Source organism: Dermacentor andersoni, chromosome 10 (assembly GCF_023375885.2).
Source record: "Dermacentor andersoni chromosome 10, qqDerAnde1_hic_scaffold, whole genome shotgun sequence".
NCBI lineage: Eukaryota > Metazoa > Arthropoda > Arachnida > Ixodida > Ixodidae > Dermacentor > Dermacentor andersoni.
Genome location: NC_092823.1, coordinates 80863028 through 80881629, shown reverse-complemented (window position 1 = coordinate 80881629; position 18602 = coordinate 80863028). Strand labels below are relative to the sequence as shown.

At 45.0% G+C, this 18602-nt stretch overlaps 1 long non-coding RNA gene across 1 annotated transcript; it reads right to left on the bottom strand.

Annotated features, from left to right (window-relative positions):
* Nucleotides 1–2971: 2971 nt before the first annotated feature.
* Nucleotides 2972–14249, bottom strand: LOC129388330 (uncharacterized). Its single transcript, XR_008615303.2, has 3 exons — nt 14164–14249; nt 7438–7704; nt 2972–3236 (listed from the first exon to the last, which is right to left on the bottom strand). It is a non-coding gene; the product is annotated as an uncharacterized lncRNA (long non-coding RNA).
* Between the last annotated feature and the right edge of the window lie 4353 nt (nt 14250–18602).

Here is an 18602-nt window from a genome sequence, read left to right as displayed (position 1 = left end):
ACGGCCTGCCATATAGGTAAGGGCTGAATTTTAAGGCTGCCCAAATGAGGGCGAGGCATTGCTTTTCGGTCCTAGAGTGACTGCATTTCGCTTTGCATTTTCGCTTTGCATTTACTTAATTGCATTTTACGTCGTGGTATTTTCGGCTTCCAGGCTTTGTTTGGATGGCGGTACTTTGCTTCGTTGTCAGACTCGATCTTGAAGCATCATCGTCGGCGGCAAAGGATCGTCTTTTCGACGTACAGCGACCGCACCTCTATCGGTTGCTTCATTTTGTTTTCCGGAGAAGGGCTCGCGGACTGTTGCCGGGCGCTGCGTTGACGTTGTCGTGACAGGTAGCGTCCTGGCGACGCTGAACTCAAAGGTAGTCGTGACCTCCACTGTGTTGCGGCGATATGGTCAGCGATGTCACCTGGCCGCTCATTAAGGTGTGGTTGAGCTGCGTTGACGGCGAAGCCTCGAAGTTTCAAGTCGTGGTATGAGCACCGGCGGTAGACGTGGCCCGCATCAACGTGGTGGTCGCAGAACGGGCGGTAGTCCCGAGCGTGCGATACATCTGTCTTGCGTGGACAGCTGCGCTGGGCGATGTGAGGCTGAGCTGACAACTGCAGCGGGGAACGGCGAAATAGCGGCGTTACCGGACCCTTGCGCGGTCGCGAAGGGGGAGCGTGACGGCGGAAGACGGCGGACTACGGGGGCGTAGGTCATGGTTTCTGGCTGAGTTCAGACTGCAAATGACAGCCGAATTTCCTTGCGGATGATCTCGGCGACGGAAGCAGCTTGAAGCTGCATCGAGGGGGACAACTTGTGAAACTCCTGCAGCACGACCACCCTGAAAGTCTCGCGCGGATCGTCCTTGCCTAGTGATTGAATTTTGGCGTAGTTTATTAATTCGTGTGGCATTGGAATTGTCCGTGACACATTTCCAACATTTTTTTCCATAAAGGTGGCCTTGCGAAGAAACTGTTCGGCAATCTTCGGTGGGCTTTGTATCATTATGGCGAAACGTTCTTGCTTCATACCAGGCATGAGTAGGCGGGCTTTCTTCTCGGGCATTTCCGGGAAAGCGTGGCATAACAGATGGCTCATTTCTTCCGTAAAGATGGCAACGTTATCGTTAGGTAGCTGCACTTGGGTATCCAATATAACTTTGGCCCTTTCTTTACGGACGGAGCTCGTTCAGATCCTGAGAATGTTACTGTGGAACAGGTTCCATGTTCTAAAGGTGGACCCCCGATTTTCGCACTATGTTCAAGTAGCATCTTCCAAGGAGAAGTACACGTGGCGTAGCTTATCCTCAGTAGTCGAGTTGTTGAACGCTGAGATTCTTCCTAACGGCTCTAGCGAGTTTTCGGGATCGTGCGACGAAGCTCCATGCAAGGTAGGTGGCTGGGTCGGTTGATGAAGCACGATGGAGGAATCTGTAGCTACCATCGTTGTTGATATGGCGATGACCTTCCTAGTCGTCTCAAGCAAAAGTCCTTGAGCCGGGGGCAGTCCTTGAAGCCTTTAGTTAACTTGCTGGTCGTTGGAGACGTTGGGGTTATCTTACGGGTTCGGGCTTGGAGCCCGGCTTTGCGAGGGCGTGCAGTACATGAACGCAAAGCACCTCGACCAGATGTTATTTAGTAGTGACGGTAAAGAAGACAGTATCAAAAGTGCGAATGATGAAACTAAGTTATATTGGGAGAAGCTGTGTCCACAAAAAAAGCTACGCTCACAGCACAACGATAGCGGCGAACAGAGTCTGGGATAGTCGAAAATCTGATCAGCGGGTCAAGCGCGTCGGCTTTTATACATCAGTCCTTGAACGCTCCAGAGTAATCGCTGGTACCCTGTTATCTTTCAGAAAGTACTACACAAATCGCGTCGCGCATACTTGCAATCACATTACACAAGATGCGATGAGAAGAGAGAGTGCATAGAACCCTCGATAACCTTCGAGAAACTTCCGATACATACAATCGCGTCTTGTGCTGAGTGATAATGTTGGTTAGCTGGTGAAACGTGGTCCACCAATAAAGATAAAAATGTAGGTGTGTCAACATTATGTAAACATTTCGGCACAACACAAGTGATCATTATAACAACGTTTATTCCACATCGCTTAAGTTAAGAGATCTGGCGACGTTTGTATATCGTGACTATATCGTACCTTAGCAGTGCGCTATTAACAAAACTACGCACAGGGCTTAGATCCAGTAAACTCTCAGTTGTACGAACATCGGTTTATCGAATATTTCAGAATAACGAACTTTTTAAATATCCCCGGCAGTTTTCTTATAGATTCTATGCAAAAATGTTTCACTTAAACGAATTTCGGAACAGTCAATATTTCAGTTTAACGAACTCGCTCAGAGGACCAAGGCTTGCACTGCACTGCGCTGCAGGCGCAACCGATGCCCGCCCTTATCAAACCGCCGCTCCAGCGGCAATGTAATGTGGCTGGCGCTACAGCGCCCCTGGGGCAAAGCGGCGGCCCGGAAAATGAACGGCAACAAGGCATGACCTCCGAGATCGCCCGCACAAAACGAGCAAGCATGTAATCTCGGAGGCCATGAACAAAGTAACATGACTGGCGCTTCAACGCCGCCAGGGCAAATTGGCGATCGGTCACAGCACAAACCACGTGGTGTGTGTTTTTTTTCCGACCGGCTAGTCGCGGCAGGGTCGTCGTCTCTTTCTTTCCAGTCTCGTCGGCTCTGCATGTGCACACAAACGACCCACGTGGTGTGTTTTTCATTGATATGTACAAATTCTATTTCACACATTTCTAACACTATGGATGCCATGTCTTTTGCTCCATGAATTGCACTTCAACCTTTTGACTCTGTATGCCATATCTTATGCGGGTCTAGTGAATATTCAGTTTAGTGAACTTTCAGTTAAGTGAACTATTTCCTTCGGTCCCTTGAAGTTCACTCAAATGAGAGTTCACTGTATAAGGCCTAGAAAATGACAAGGAGCATAATTTTTTAGAATAACTAATATTTATTCATTGACATCACTGCTTTCTATTTAGAATTTTTATACCTCATATCAGGAGAATGTTGTGATCCGATGTGATATGTATTTTGCTTCTCCTTTGTTTTGCTGGTGCTTGACTTCAATATTATGTGAAAGCAATAATGAGACCATACTGAGATGTCTTTTTCTAGTGACTGGTTTTTGTCTTTACGTTAGCACAAACGCCACAAGTTGCGATCTTGAGGTTTTTCGGTTCCTCCAAGTGTGTCCTGGAAAGATAACAATCTATTAGCTAGGTCAATTCAAAGCATTACTGATAGCTCATAACATGACTCGACGGCGCACGTAAATCGCAAAGTTCAACAAATACTTTTTGCTGGTTAGAAGGCCTGCCTTTCCTTTCTTCCTCTGTTGTACCAACATAGAAGCCGCGGGTGCCTTTTTTGCAGGAACGTTTTCAATAAAACCGATGTTACACTATGGAGATCTAAAGTGTACAGAGCAGAGACGATTGATGCTGTTTGTACTGATGTCGAGTACCTCCGTATTCATTGAAGCCCAGGCGATAAATTATACGAAATATCTTTCAGTTCATGTTACAAATTTCTAGTGGCACCATTATTATAAATATAACCTAGCCTGAAGGCATGAACGCTTTCCCTTAGCTCTTGATAACCTATGCGAGGAAGTGTGACTTCTTCTCAGCTTAGTGCGTTTTTTAATGAGTATAAGTTTGTCTGCGTATCAGACTCTCGAGAAGAGGCCCAGTTTCTGCATGTTATCGATCTTCAGTCAAGCTAGCGGCTTGAAGATGCCCGAAAAGTAGATATGTTACTTATGTACCTTGCGTGCTTATTGTACATCACTGCCCAGGCGTCCAAGAACAAGCAGTAAATGAGCGCGGTCGATATATATTTACAGAGATAGAGGGCAAAAGGTGTGCAGCATAGCGGGGCTGTTATTCGTGATTGATTTATATTATTTCGTAACTACGGTCGATTCACAGAGCCGTGTGCATTTATCTCACACATTCAGCCATGACTGTGAAAAAGAATATATATTCTTCTCACATCAGTGTGATGTGTAATCAAAGCGGTGGTGAGAAGCTACTTCGCGCATGATCGTTCAGTTGTACCGAACGGCAGTGGGGATTGCACACACATGGCTAAAACCGCGAGAAAGTTTACCGTTTTCATCGCCTTTTCTTCTTTCACCGCATGTGTACTTGTAAAGGCTTCTTGTGTGACTGTGTGAACTGGTATTTCTTAACACCGATAGAATCCTGCGCAGCTTTGTTTATATATACTCTATTTAAATGTTAAATAATCTAAAATTTCTCAAACAATGCACGAAGCGCAGCGATAACTAACGAAAAAAAAGGGAATCGATCTGTCAGAACTAAAAATAATATTGTAAACGCTGTCGTCCGTCGTCACACAAAAAGGTTAACACGAGTTCAATGGCTACTTTCTGTGAGAGCTTATCGCTCTCTACTCCTACGACAAAGAGATGGGGAGTAATGAATAGCCTATCCCGAAACACTCGCCCACACATGTCTTTCGCAGCGCTTGCTTTAAAGCAATGAAAAGATTTATGAATCCTTGCAGAAGATTTTGCCGATATATGCGCATCTGGCACATTAACAGAAATTTACTTTAGTAGAACGTTCTTGAGGGCGACTTGGTTCGTATTTGAAGGGAGGTTAAAACTGCTCGAAAAAAAAACGAGGGCAAGCGAAACAAACACACCACGAGTGCTGCAATGACAATCCTTTGTCATCTCAATCGTTCCATTGAATGAATACACCATTCACATTTCGCCAGTTGGATTTGGCGCTTAGCAGAATGAAAAGACGTGTGCTGTGGGTCTTGATTTGGTGAGAAATCAAATGCTGACAAATTTGTCATACGAGGGAATACGAGCCCTTATGGAAATATTTAACCACGTCTGGAGCACGGGAGAGATCTCCAACGTGTGGAAGACAGCACGGGTGGTGTCATTGCTCAAGTCCGGAAATTAACCTGCGAACCTTGCTTCATATCGAACAATATCGCTGACATTATGCGTATGAAAGTTGATGTGAAGACTAACCCGTACAAGGTGAATTGGTTTCTTGAGCAAAGAAGTAGACTGCCATCGTGCAGGACAACAGTTCGCTCACGGTTGAGTGTACAGGACAGTGTCTTGGACTTGCTAAACCAAATCGATCACTTTCGCGTCCAAGCCCTGTTGACACTCGCCATCTTTTTGACGTTGCCAATGCATACGACTGTGTGCTTCACACTGGCATCATTAATGGACTCCAAGCCCTGGGTGTCTCTGGAAACGGTCTTCGATTCGTCCATAAATTACTTAGAGAGTGACATGTTAAGATTAAGCTCGGAAATATAATGACTGAAAAGCGGCGCATTCCCCTACGCGCCCCACAATAAAGTGTGTTATCTCTCTTGCTTTTTAACGCTGCCATAGCCACCCTCCAGCGCACTAAAGGTAGGTTTTATGGCAGGGAAAATTTCCCACCGCAGAGATGACACCTGCATTTGGATCTCAGGCTACCAAATCAAAGGTTTGGTCCGGATAGCCTAGGGCGTGATCTCCGTCATCGATCGTCAGATAACGATGCTTGGCCCATCTTTATGAGCGCAAAAAACTGCCTTGATGCTTTTCACATGAGTGAGGGGGAAGTCAACTCGCATGTCGCTGAATATTAGAGCCTATCCAATTTGCCACGCGACTAGTGTTCGATTCCTGGGCGTCACCATCAACAGCAAGCTGCTATGGCGACGCGCTGTTGAAGGTGTTGTGACTTCATCAGTGCAAAGAGTGAACGCACTTCGTCGCATGGCAGGTACATGTTGGGGAAAGAATCCTATGTCTATGCTTAAACTAAACGCTGAACTGATAACAAGCCGCATTATCTCTAAGCTACCGCTGATATCACTATCACTGAGCCAATTCGAGTGCTTAGAGGCAGTGAACATAATGGGACTTCACTTAGCGATGGGAATTCCCCACGCGGCTTCAAGAAAGAGGGTTAGTAATGAAGCGGAGTCTCTTCCGCTCCGCCTTTTGGCGTCTAAGGCCTAACTGACGCAGCTGTTAAGCCTGGGTGAGTCCCCCGCAGGAGCGGCGCTTCTCCAACGGCTAAGAGCAAGAACTCGCTCCCATTTCCATGCGGCACTGAACACCTTTCAATTTTTTGGATTCGAGTGGCCTAAACTGAGTCGACTCGACCCGCTATGGTCTTTTTCCAACATTAAGCGCAACCTCAGTGTACTCCACCTACCGGCCAAACGCACTATTTCAAGAGCCGAAGCATAATTTCTTGTGCTATACCACTTGAACACATCGTCTCGAAGTCACCTACAAATATACACAAACCGGTTGGTATGTGCGCAGCGACATTCAGCACACCGTCCCACAATGTGTTATGGTCTGGGCGCCTGGATCGCGCAGATTCGTCTACAACAGTAGAAACTGCCGCAATTACTGCGGCCTCGCGAAAACTACGCGTTTATTCTGCACGTGACGTCGTGGTTCTGACGCACTCAGTCATTGTTACAACGATTACGTCGGGGTCTACCTCGGAACTAGTTTACAAGGCAATCACTGGCACTGATCAAAGTTCTAATGAGCAAGGAATCTACCGTAAAATTTGAAACGATCGCTGTCTCCGTAGGAATTGAAGGAAATGAAAAAGCGGACGCTGTTGCACGCTTGGCACTGACGTGCGTCCCAAAAGTAAGAGCGCCAAAGATTTGCTCCAAAACCCTATGGAGATAATCGGTATTCACTTTATGGCAATCCACCATACTTCACACCAAGCTTGTGTGATCCATGGGCTACTTGGAAAAAAGCAAAGCTGTTCTACCGCATCCGAACCGACTCCGCGTACACCGCGGCTGGGTTATTCGAGAATAGGCAATGCGCTTCCCAGCCATGTACCTTCTGTGATGATACCAGCGGCATCGAACATAGGATCTGGCCATGCTCACAGTTCGACGCAGAAAGAAAAGCGATGGTCGATAGCCTGCAAAAGAATTTTCTTTGGCATAGGACATTTGATGACATCATTTTCTCAGGAGGGCCTGCGGCGTTCAGGAAGAGAGTGCAATGACTGATTATTTTTTTCATGCGAGAAACGGGGCTCTTCAACACCGGTGATCGACATACTGACACTCAAAGAAGGCTCAGACGGATCACTTGCCGGCTATGTATGCCAGGCTAAACACGCCTGCGGCAAAACTGCCCCCACCACACCCACCTCCATCATCTACGAAGGAAATTTCATCGAGACACCAAGTACATAAAATATTAAAGATTAGATGGAATATTTCCTATAAGAACCGAGTAAGTTATGTATGTTGTGCATAACAAAAAGGAATGTAGCTCGGCTGGAAATTCCTATTTAGATGAAGAAACAGAAATCATCACAAAAAATCTCATGAAACCCATAATAACATGTCTCACCGTCAACCGGTGGCACCTTTAGGCTTCTACTTGGAAGCGGCTGCATCACCAGCGCCTGCGGCGGCACCACCAGCGCCTGCGGCGGCACCACCAGCGCCTGCGGCACCACCAGCGCCTGCGGCGGCACCAGCGCCTGCGGCACCACCAGCAGGAGCGCCAGCGGGAGTGGCGCCACCTGCGCCGCCGGTGGAACCAGAAGCCCCAGTGGACCCGGCGGCAATATGGCCTCCTCCGGATGATGACCCACCTGGTTTCGTACCTTGGGTTCTACGAGCAGAAACAGATTTTTTAACTTTCGGTTCCTAATATACAAAGATACAGACACGTGGCAATACTAAAGCGAAGCTGTTTTTGCTACTAGAATTTTTTTTGGCTTCGTGTGAGAAAAATATCACAGCTTGGGAAGCGTTCGCGACAAAGATGTACTCAGTGAATGTCAGAGAACTCGAATCAAAATAGAGACGATATTTTACAGAAATTGGATACATATTGCCAACATTCTAAAAAAAATGTTTTAAATATACTACTCCACCGAAAGAATGAAAAAATGACGCAAGCCCCGCTCATTGCAATAGACGCGCGCCTGGTCGTCTTATAGGACTGGTTAACAGAATAAAGTTAAGCCGAAATTATTCTTCGCAACAGGAACTACGGCAATTTAAAAGTTATAATAATCAGCCATACATGCATTTGGGGCATGATGGAGAAATAATCACATTGCTGGATTTTCTAGACTGCCAATCAGCTAAGGGAGTGGCTAAAATTACAGCTGTTTAGAAATATAGCAGTTACGATAAAACGCGAAGCACTACATGCAATAGCAATACTTTATGTTACGCTGACGGTTTCTCAGAGCATTGCCGTGACGATTAGGGCTACCAGCAGCCTCGAAGGCGTGGCGCAGCGATTGTTCACGAGGTGAGAAAGTAGGAAAACCATCGGCGTTTGTAAGCACCGAAATCTACGATTGCGTATGTCTAGCTTGGCGTTCACTCTGCGTGGGCTAAAATCAGTGTACGGACCACTACTGACTACAGCTATGACCACTACAGCTATTCAGCGGGAGCGTTAATGTGTGTGTGCACACCACTTTACCCAGCATCAAACGGCAGAACATGGTCCTGCCTCTGGCAGAACCAATCGAACGAGGTAGGAGGGTGCGTCGGCACAGCTTCGTCGCTTTTGTAGTCAAACACTCATCGCTTCTCAGAAGACCTAATCTGCTACGCAATAGCTGTGCATGCGCATCGACGATGTGTCAGCCCTTCAGAAGAGGCGCCACTATGAACGGTGACGGAGCGAATACGTCACGTACATCCGTATAATTGCTGTTGTAGCAAAATGAAAGCCAGATTGGACTTACACTTTTCATGCATACTTGCCACATGACAGACCTCTTCTTATCTTTCCATGACAGATGGAAAAATAAGAAGAGTACAAACTAAGGTGTGATACCAGAAATGAATAAAGTTATGCGACACATGGGAAACTTGTTCTTCAAGGAAACAAATTTTTCCCAATACGCACATACATGGCTTTCTTACGTAAACACGCTCTTGCCGTGTTATTTCTGCTGCCTTACAAACGGCATAATTATGGCCGTGTTTACCTAAATACCTCAATAAATGTGCACGCAAAACGTGATTTCTTTTGTACTACCGTCCCAAAGATGTTGCACTCTAACCCGCAGCGTTCTTGGAAAGCGATAAGACCTCAAAATAATAGCTATATTTCTCTATGAGATAACCCTGGCTCGCCCATTTCTGATTCAGATGTTCCTGTTGCCTTGGACCTTGTATTTTATTTCATTCAATGTTTACAGATGAACCTGCCGATGAAGTTCCAGTTTGCATTTTAATTTTTTCCACCCGTCGAAGATATTGATTTTAGGCCAGAAGGCATCCTTAGGGTTATATATGACCCCAAGTGCTCATCATGCTGGAGGATAGACGGTATAAGAGCCGAAGTCTTAAAAAATACTAAGTGTGTGTGTAGCTTCATCCTCTGTAATGTTTTTCAGTAACGACTTGACGCCGGCACTGTTACAAGAGACTAGGAAATAAGGAAGGTCCTTCCAATCTTCAACAAAGGGGATCGGTCTTCCCGAGTTAACTACCGTCCGAGTTAAATCATGGAACACATCATCTTCTCTCATATTGCGAACTTCTTAACTTCAGTGAAGTACATTCGCCCTAATTAACATTGATTCCGGAAAGATAACTCGTGCGAAACGTAGTTAGTCTTACTTATTTATGATATTCAAGTAGGCCTCTACTGCAACATTGCAACTGACGCGCTGTTTCTAGATTTCAAAAAGGTTTTCCATAACGTTCCACATTCTCGTCTTTTGCTAAAGTTATGACGCCTCAACATCCGCGCACTTGTTCTTAACTCAATACATCGTTTCTAAACTAACTGAAAACAGTTGGCATATGGTAACCACCTCACATCTTTTGCTTCCTCCCTTCTGTGTGGTGTACCTCCGGGCACTGTTCTTGGGGCGCTTCCACTTTTCAGCCCACAATAATAGCCTGTCATTACCTGTAACCTCTGTAATACGTCTTTTCGCTGATGATTGTGCCCTTTACCGCCCTGTCAATAACTTCACTGGAGGTTCTTTCATATTAAAGACTGGTGTGTTGTATGGCTCATGTCCCTGAAGATTAGTAAGACTGTGCGCATTTTATTCTATCGTCGACTTAAGTACATTCCCCGGCCAAGAAGATTAATAACTGTACTATATGTACCACCGCCTCCTTAAAGTATTTAGGAATTCACCTCTGCAAAGATTTGTCTTGGACAAATCACGTAAGCCACATAATTATATCCAACTAACGAAATTCCTTTTATCTTAGCCGCAATCGCTTCGTGGCACAACCACCCGTCAAATCAGTTGCCTATAAAACGCCCTTGCAACCAAAACTTTAATGTGGATGTGCTATCTTAGACCCTTACCAAACTAATTTGAATAATGCCATTGAGTACGTTCGCAACCGTGCTACCAGCGTTATTCTTTCAGCTTACCCATATCACACTAGCGTTACAACACTAAAATTTAATCCAGACCAATCGCTTCTTTCTTCTTGTCGTCGCATCTCTCGCCCATTTTTTTATCACGGGTATTTTTATTCCACCCCGCGTTACGGCCATCTGATCCACCTGGCTCACTGTGACCGTCGAACAGACCATCCGAACTCGTTAATCCCACCACGACGCCGCACCACTTCGTCCCTGCAGTCATTCGTCGTTCGATCTGCCCGAGACTCGAATGGCCTTCCGAGAAGAACTGTACTCATCCGCTGTAGAGCGAGCTGTAGATCTGCCATCGACTTATCTGACTTATCTTTCCTCTCATCATCATAATTGCCACCTTTTACGTGCCCACCTATCATTTAATGTCCTATTGGCATCCTTGAGGTATCAACAAAGAGTAAACAATAGTAACGCCAGCCTATTCGAATAATCGAGCTTAAGGATAACACTTGACCTATTTGCCACAGCCCACTTAGAAAAGTTCCCGAAAACTTCGAAGTAATCACCTGTATGTCTATCCTCCTGACACCCCTTGTACTATATATTGCAGCTTATATTCTTCTTACAAAATTCACTCCGAAGCCATTACTAAAAATATCCATTCTGTATATCAAGTCGTGCATCTGGAACTGTACACAAGTGATTTATTCATTTGACATCTGTGTTATCACACGTAGCGGAAAGCAGCCTTGACGCGCGCTTCGAAGTCTGTCCGAGTGCGTGGAAAACCAGGATCTACCAGCAACATGGCAATGCACTATACGTAGTTGAATCCTCATCTGTGCCCCTTTTTCAATGTAATTGAGCTCTTACCATAGAAGACACGAGACGGGTACTTCTTCCCTGTACATGAAGATGCAGCTTTTAAGAGGGTATATATATAAATATAAATATATATATATATATATATATATATATATATATATATATTGAAGGCCGGACCGTGGCTAAAACGACAGTACAGTCCTGCTGTTTTTACTATATGCTTCTATTCTTGGGACTGCTTCCGTGGTTGATCCTGTGATTTTATGCTTCACTGATATAGCGAGTGTTTCAGCGAGAACTCTCGAAAGTTTAGAAAGGTTGCTCATTGCAAATAGCAGAATACTAGTTCATGACGCGGTCTACTCGAAGCGGCACTAACTGTTTGCACAAATAAATTGAAATGCATAATCGACAAATATACAAATTCTACTTATGAAGACTTTAACTAAGTACCTTCAGGCCCATATTGCATTTTACAGATTCTAGCCGTGGAGTTCGCAAGGCGGATCCATATGGCACGAATGCTCAGAATAACACCAGTTTTGAGATATTAATTCCCGAACTTTGCGGTGAAACGTACTGCCGTTCTAGCTACTTTCTTAACAAAACGTCGATTTATGCATATAGGTTGTTGTTTCATGGACTTTCATTTCAATGAATTTATCATTTCTTTAATCCACTTAGTAAACACAAGCAATTTCCCCTGTACGGCAAGCCAGCGCACGTTCTCCGTCATACCATTGCTTAATTTTCCGACGTGCGAAATTAGTCGTGAATGTTCGCTACATGTACGCGATGCTTTACCAATGATCGAAGCCTTCTGGCGTATTCAGCAATTACAGGGTTGACCTTTGATGACTAAGCCGATTCAGCATTCAGTTGTTCCTTGTTTGCATAGAGCGTAACGCTAAGTATGTCGCTGAATCCTGGGCAGTTATAACTTGAAGCGTTGCACTGAGTGGCAACCTGGACGACTAGTACATCGATTTAAGGTTAGCTAGTACTATGACCTCCACTGTCGTCGTACTTAAAGACATTCGGACAGAACCATTCTACGATGACTGCCTAAGTATACGAGAGCCCTTAATTCGCACAGCGCACGTTCTTTACTCAATCTTCAGTACAGCCGACAAAGCGGACGGTGAGGTTGCATCCGTTTGTCTTCAGGGGAATCGACATTTGTGCAAGTTAGTACTGGTGGCACATCGGGATGGGGACGCGCAAACGACGGAGACCGAAGGAAGGAGAAATTCAAGAGATCGCTGACTAGTAATTCACCTTATTGGAAAGAACGCGCGGTGTGCGTCTTTGGATCTGTGCTGATCGAGCACTCTCGAGCAGCTCATGGTTGTCGGTATTGGGACAGCCTACTGGAGGCAGTGCTCTTACACTATAGTGTCGCGCATAGTCTGCACCCATTTACAGCTTTTGTCATGACCTCAAGGAAAGGTGACATCTTTCTTGCTGGAGGCTCCGGCTCTACACATCGGAGGATATATGTTTTTGTAATTGCGGAATAATGTAACCTTTTCTCAGCTCCTTGCTCGGTTTCGCACATTAGCGCCGTACGTAGCTATAAAGGTGAGCGAAAGAAGGCAGGTAGGCGAGAGCAATGCCAGAAAAAGCTTCCTTCCGTTGATTAAAGCGCACGCTGCGCCGCGTGCGGTGAGAGGGGAGTGGTCGGTGACCGGACGCAAAGCTCCGGTAGCTGTAACACGAATAATTCTGTTGCCATCCACTTCCTGTATCGGGAAAGTTTTCTGTATGACTTGGGAGCCTTTTTTTTTTTTTTTTGCTGTTGCACCCCGTTAACTAGATGGTTAACAGTTACGATGGCGATACCTGGCTCAGCGCGCTGCGGCAGCCAGGGCTCCGCCAGTGTAGGCTTAGGAAGTCGGCGTGCATTTGGGCAATCTGAGAAGAGCATAGTCGTTTTAAGGAGGACGCTACAGAATATGCTTTACACAAACATCATGGAAGAACAAGGACCTTCGGCCCCAAAAGCGGTTCGGCGAGCTCGATATCGGGAGTGAAAACGCCTAACTCACATCAGAGGGAACGCTAAAACATTTGTTTTTCAGCCTAGTAACAGCCCTGTGAAGTTTTGCGCGTGGTTATCGTAGCGAGACCACATTGACTACACATACGTTGGTGGAGAAGCCAATGAAATAGTTTTGCATGTATTTATATGAATCGTATGCCAATATCGGGTAACCTTCCGGTTACAGTCTTCGGAATAGCCATTTTTAGAATTTAAGGTGGCTTACCGAGACGGTAATCGCTTGAAGGCACAACAACATAAGCGAGCTTTTGCTCTTGTCATGTAATGATCTTTACATGCGTTGGCATGGGTGACAAAAGGTAGACATCAAAGCTGTCTATGAGAACGCCTTCACATTTGTGTTGTAGAAATTTCGCACGCCTACAGCAATTGTTTTTTAACGATTGTTTACGGAAATGCAGAAACTGCATCTACTAGTTGTGTGACACGAGTAGTTACGTGTCTGAACAATTCTATTGTGCTTTTTGCGCCACAAGTACGTATCCAAACCAACTTCCTTAGTTTTCTGTTCCTTTTGAAAGACATACCTTTTAGAATTTTAGTTCCAAAACGTTCATGCAACGTTAGTTCTATCGTATATCAGACAACAACATTCTTAAAGTGAGGCAGTGAAGAAACATACAGCTAGTTATAACAACATATAGATATTATCGCTGCTCATTTCGTGGTAATAATCTCTATGTGCAAAAGATGAAACTAAGATATATTTAGAATCACTGGTGCAACAGCAATTGACGCTTTCTCTGCACACTCATAGCTACAACTACGTGATTTTGAACAACATACGGCCACTAAAACATACAAGGACAAGAAGTGTATGTATTCTGTAGATTATCGCATTTATAAGGGCCTCCCAGCATACTTACATCATCATGACACTAGCAACAATGAGCAGGAATACAAGGACCTTCGAAGCAGCCATCTCAAATATTGTGCACTATCAGCTCTCCACCGTACTGTGAACAAGGTAGCTAATCGTCGCCACCTTTTATACATCAACAGGCCCCGCCTCTCTTCTCCTTCCCCCATAAACAAAAATATCTAGAGCGAGGTAGGGAGTGAGAGAAATTCAGGTTTCAAGAACGCAAAGTGCATGTGAGCAACGTTGTTGATGAAGGTGCGGATGATCAATAAAGTGACTCAAGATTTCTCAGGCACACTATATCTTTGTCAGTTTTGTGAACATTTGTTCGCGTCCCTTTGTAATAGAACTATCTTTCAGCGCAGGAGAAAACATGCTCACAGGAATCCTTGTTCTTGTTTTTCACTTGTGAGTGATATACCAGGAAGAACACGCCGCACCGTACCTCTAAGAACGTCACAAACGTATTCCGCTGCAACGGGCAATGTTTTTAACGTCAGCATGCAAGAAACACTTGAGTGTACTTGATCGAAATAAATCTCTGAAAAGCTTCTACAAAACTTCTTGAGTAAAGGGTTCACTGTGTTTCGGAAACGATAGAAAATCTGTTTTTTGTCAAAGGGAGTAGCTCATAGCCCATCCTCATTTTCCAGTGATGTTTTTACCACACATAGGAAAGGCAGGACATGTTTTTTGTCATTCCTGCCTCTGTTCTTGCCATGAATGTTTTCATTATTTCACGTTACCCTGTAAACAGGTTGAAGAAACTCATTTTATGGTTGAATCGTCAGTCCGAACTTCTTACCGCGCTTGTGCAATTAGTTATCGTAAGCTCCAATCCTTATACTGCAAGCCTATTCAGGAAGATTTGGTGCGCTCTCTGCAATCAAGTCCTTGTCAGAGATCTTGAATATCCCTATTTTCCGGCACTACAAAATTGCAAAAAAAAAAAAAAGAAAAGCAACATTGCACTCGGTCTCCTATCCCGCCGCACCTGCTGGGACCTGTGCATTGGCTTGATGTCCCGCTGCTGCCATTTTAGGAAGCCGCTATTCTGCTGCGGCCCATTTTGCGTTCATTAAGTGCGTGCTACTGGATATGTTACCATTCATGGTCACCGTTCTTGCCTACAGCAGACAGTCTCGCAGAAAGAAAGATTTTTCGCACAAGAAATTCATCATGCAGATGGTAGTTGTGATTAGTTTCTAAATTCACATGTGGTATATAGTTTAAATGTCAACCAAGCATCTCCCACTAGTAAACTGAGTAGAATGGAGAACACAATATATACGAGAAACTTTTTCTGCCGGCCGCAGACAAGATACAACTCCTTTCATCCCAATAGAGAACTTTCATAAATAAAACATATTAGTAGCAACAGCCTGCATGCGCCCATGTTTGTTTTGTCCGAAATCCTGCTCATCCAGTGGCTGTCCTCTACACTGTAAAAAAAGGCGTTAAGTTAAAAAAAAATATACACAAATTTTTTGAACCGCAAAACTAATTTTCTCTGAATGTTTTGACAGGAACCTCTTCAATGAAAACAAACTGAAATTTGCTGCTAAAATTATAACGTATAAATGAAGTTAAAACTAAAATATAGGCTTTCTAAATCACTGAAATTGTATAGATAATTAAGAAATACAATTTCAGCATTGTTTTCTTTTCATACACGCCATTTCTTGCATATAGCATGCACAAAGCAATGTCGGGCATCAACGACTACCATGAGGCTCCGTGCCATAATCAAGATGGCTGCTCTTCGAGGCAACACATGTCGGCACTGCTCTGTTTCTTCTTCCGCCTATCGGAAGACTTGAGTGGTTTTCTTTTCACACACAATTCAAACCATGCATGAATGATTTTTATCCAATATTTTCCGCATGTTTATGACATGGAACAAGACTACAATGTAGCCCGCACGGAAATTCAGGCGGACAGGAGACAAATGCGGCAGCTACGTGTTCCGACATTTCAGCGTACGTTGCGCTTTGTGAGGCACCATGGGATTTTGGCATTAAATTTAGCTGTAGTGTCTACACGGAAGCTCTATGTAGTTAGCCGATGCGTCCGTCCGTCTGTCTGTCGGTCGCCTGTACGCCGTAAACTCAACCTGCGCAACCTCATCTGCATGCGTGAAACAAAAAGGAGAAAGAGGGGCGTGTGCTTTGTGAACACTACCGAAATATCATAAGATCTGTTTACTCCGATCCAGGATATCACGCTGCCAGGCCCGCAATTTCTATTGACAAGACTGACGTAACGACATAACACTGTTTCCTACTCACGAGAATCCCCATTAGATTATATGGCAGTCGGGCCACGTAACGTGGCGTAAGACATGTTGTTTATGAATTTCATTGAAAAAGCAAGATTTCGAGCTGCTTAAAGAATACAGGACATGAACACAAACATAAGGGCACGCCCAAAGCGCAAATGACGTCATAGATAGGAGCTAAAAGGCCCTGTGCTATCTAGGTGGTGTTGGATTAGCTGCGCCAGTAGTGAAGTCATTGCTCTCCGTCACAGCCGAGCGCGCGTGCAGCAGTTTCTCTACGGCACTGAAATTGGTAAGCCACGCGTCGTACGTTCTCCTTAGCAGAAGGCAACTTTCGACCAGCAAAGCCGCGAACAGTACAGGGACCAAGCTCGTCTACGCCGTGCCGATTCTGCGGCTCAGGCAAAAGAACAGGCTCGTGCAGCCGAGCGAAAGCCGCAGCTGCATAACGAATTTCCTACAGCCTACCAAGATGGCGTTTGATGAACCGTAGTGATTTACCAAGTGATAAACACCATGGCCGCACGTTCCCGCTTCGCTGGTTAACCTGAGTGCATGGGCGGTGATCTTTTGTTATAGTACACGTAAGGGCAAGTCAGTAGGCTTGACAAATGTATTATTGTTTTTTCTTGCCTTTTCGGATTGTACTCATTTTTGCTGCGGCTGCGAGAAAGGAAAGAAAAGCATGCGCGAGTTCACAACAAAGTTCACTCAAGGTTGCGGGGTCGAATCCAGGCCACGGCGGGCTGATTTGGATAGGGGCTAAATGCGAAAAAGCCCGTGTACTTAGATTTAGGTGCACGTTGAAAAACCCTTGGCGGTCGAAATTTCAGGAGTCTCTCACTACGTCGTATCTCATAATCAAATCGTGGTTTTGGGGAATAAAACCCCATATTTAAATTGTTTTGCAAAGCTAACTCTGCGACGTTAGGTCTTAGCTACGATGAAGTGTTTAGTTTATTGAAGTGACCGGAAAATGCGACTTTTTTTCTCTTGTGTAATATATTATTTGCTTGGATGCTGGCATATGGACCCGCCGCATATGAGGGCACATCATCATCATCATCATCATCATCAGCCTGATTACGCCCACTGCAGGGCAAAGGCCTCTCCCATACTTCTCCAACTACCCCGGTCATGTACTAATTGTGGCCATGTTGACCCTACAAACTTCCTTATCTCATCTGCCCACCTAACTTTCTGTCGCCCCCTGCTACGCTTCCCTTCCCTCGGAATCCAGTCCGTAACCCTTAATGACCATCGGTTATCTTCCCTCCTCATTACATGTCCTGCCCATGCCCATTTCTTTTTCTTGATTTCAACTAAGATGTCATTAACGCGCGTTTGTTCCCTCACCCAATCTGCTCTTTTCTAATCCCTTAACGTTACACCTATCATTCTTCTTTCCATAGCTCGTTGCGTCGTCCTCAATTTAAGTAGAACCCTTTTCGTAAGCCTCCAGGTTTCTGCCCCGTACGTGAGTACTGGTAAGACACAGCTGTTATACACTTTTCTCTTGAGGGATAATGGCAACCTGCTGTTCATGATCTGCGAATGCCTGCCAAACGCACCCCAGCCCATTCTTATTCTTCTGATTATTTCACTCTCATGATCTGGATCAGCAGTCACTACCTGTCCTAAGTAGATGTATTCTCTTACCACTTCCAGTGCCTCGCTACCTATCGTAAACTGCTGTTCCCTTCCGAGACTGTTAAACATTACTTTAGTTTTCTGCAGATTCATTTTTAGTCCCACCCTTCTGCTCTGCCTCTCCAGATCAGTGAGCATGCATTGCAGTTGGTCCCCTGAGTTACTAAGCAAGGCAATATCATCAGCGAAGCGCAAGTTACTAAGGTATTCTCCATTTACTCTTATCCCCAATTCTTCCCAATCCAGGTCTCTGAATACCTCCTGTAAACAGGCTGTGAATAGCATTGGAGAGATCGTATCTCCCTGCCTGACGCCTTTCTTTATTGGGATTTTGTTGCTTTCTTTATGGAGGAGTACAGTGGCTGTGGAGCCGCTATAGATATCTTTCAGTATTTTTACATACGGCTCGTCTACACCCTGATTCCGCAATGCCTCCATGACTGCTGAGGTTTCGACTGAATCAAACGCTTTCTCGTAATCAATGAAAGCTATATATAATGGTTGGTTATATTCCG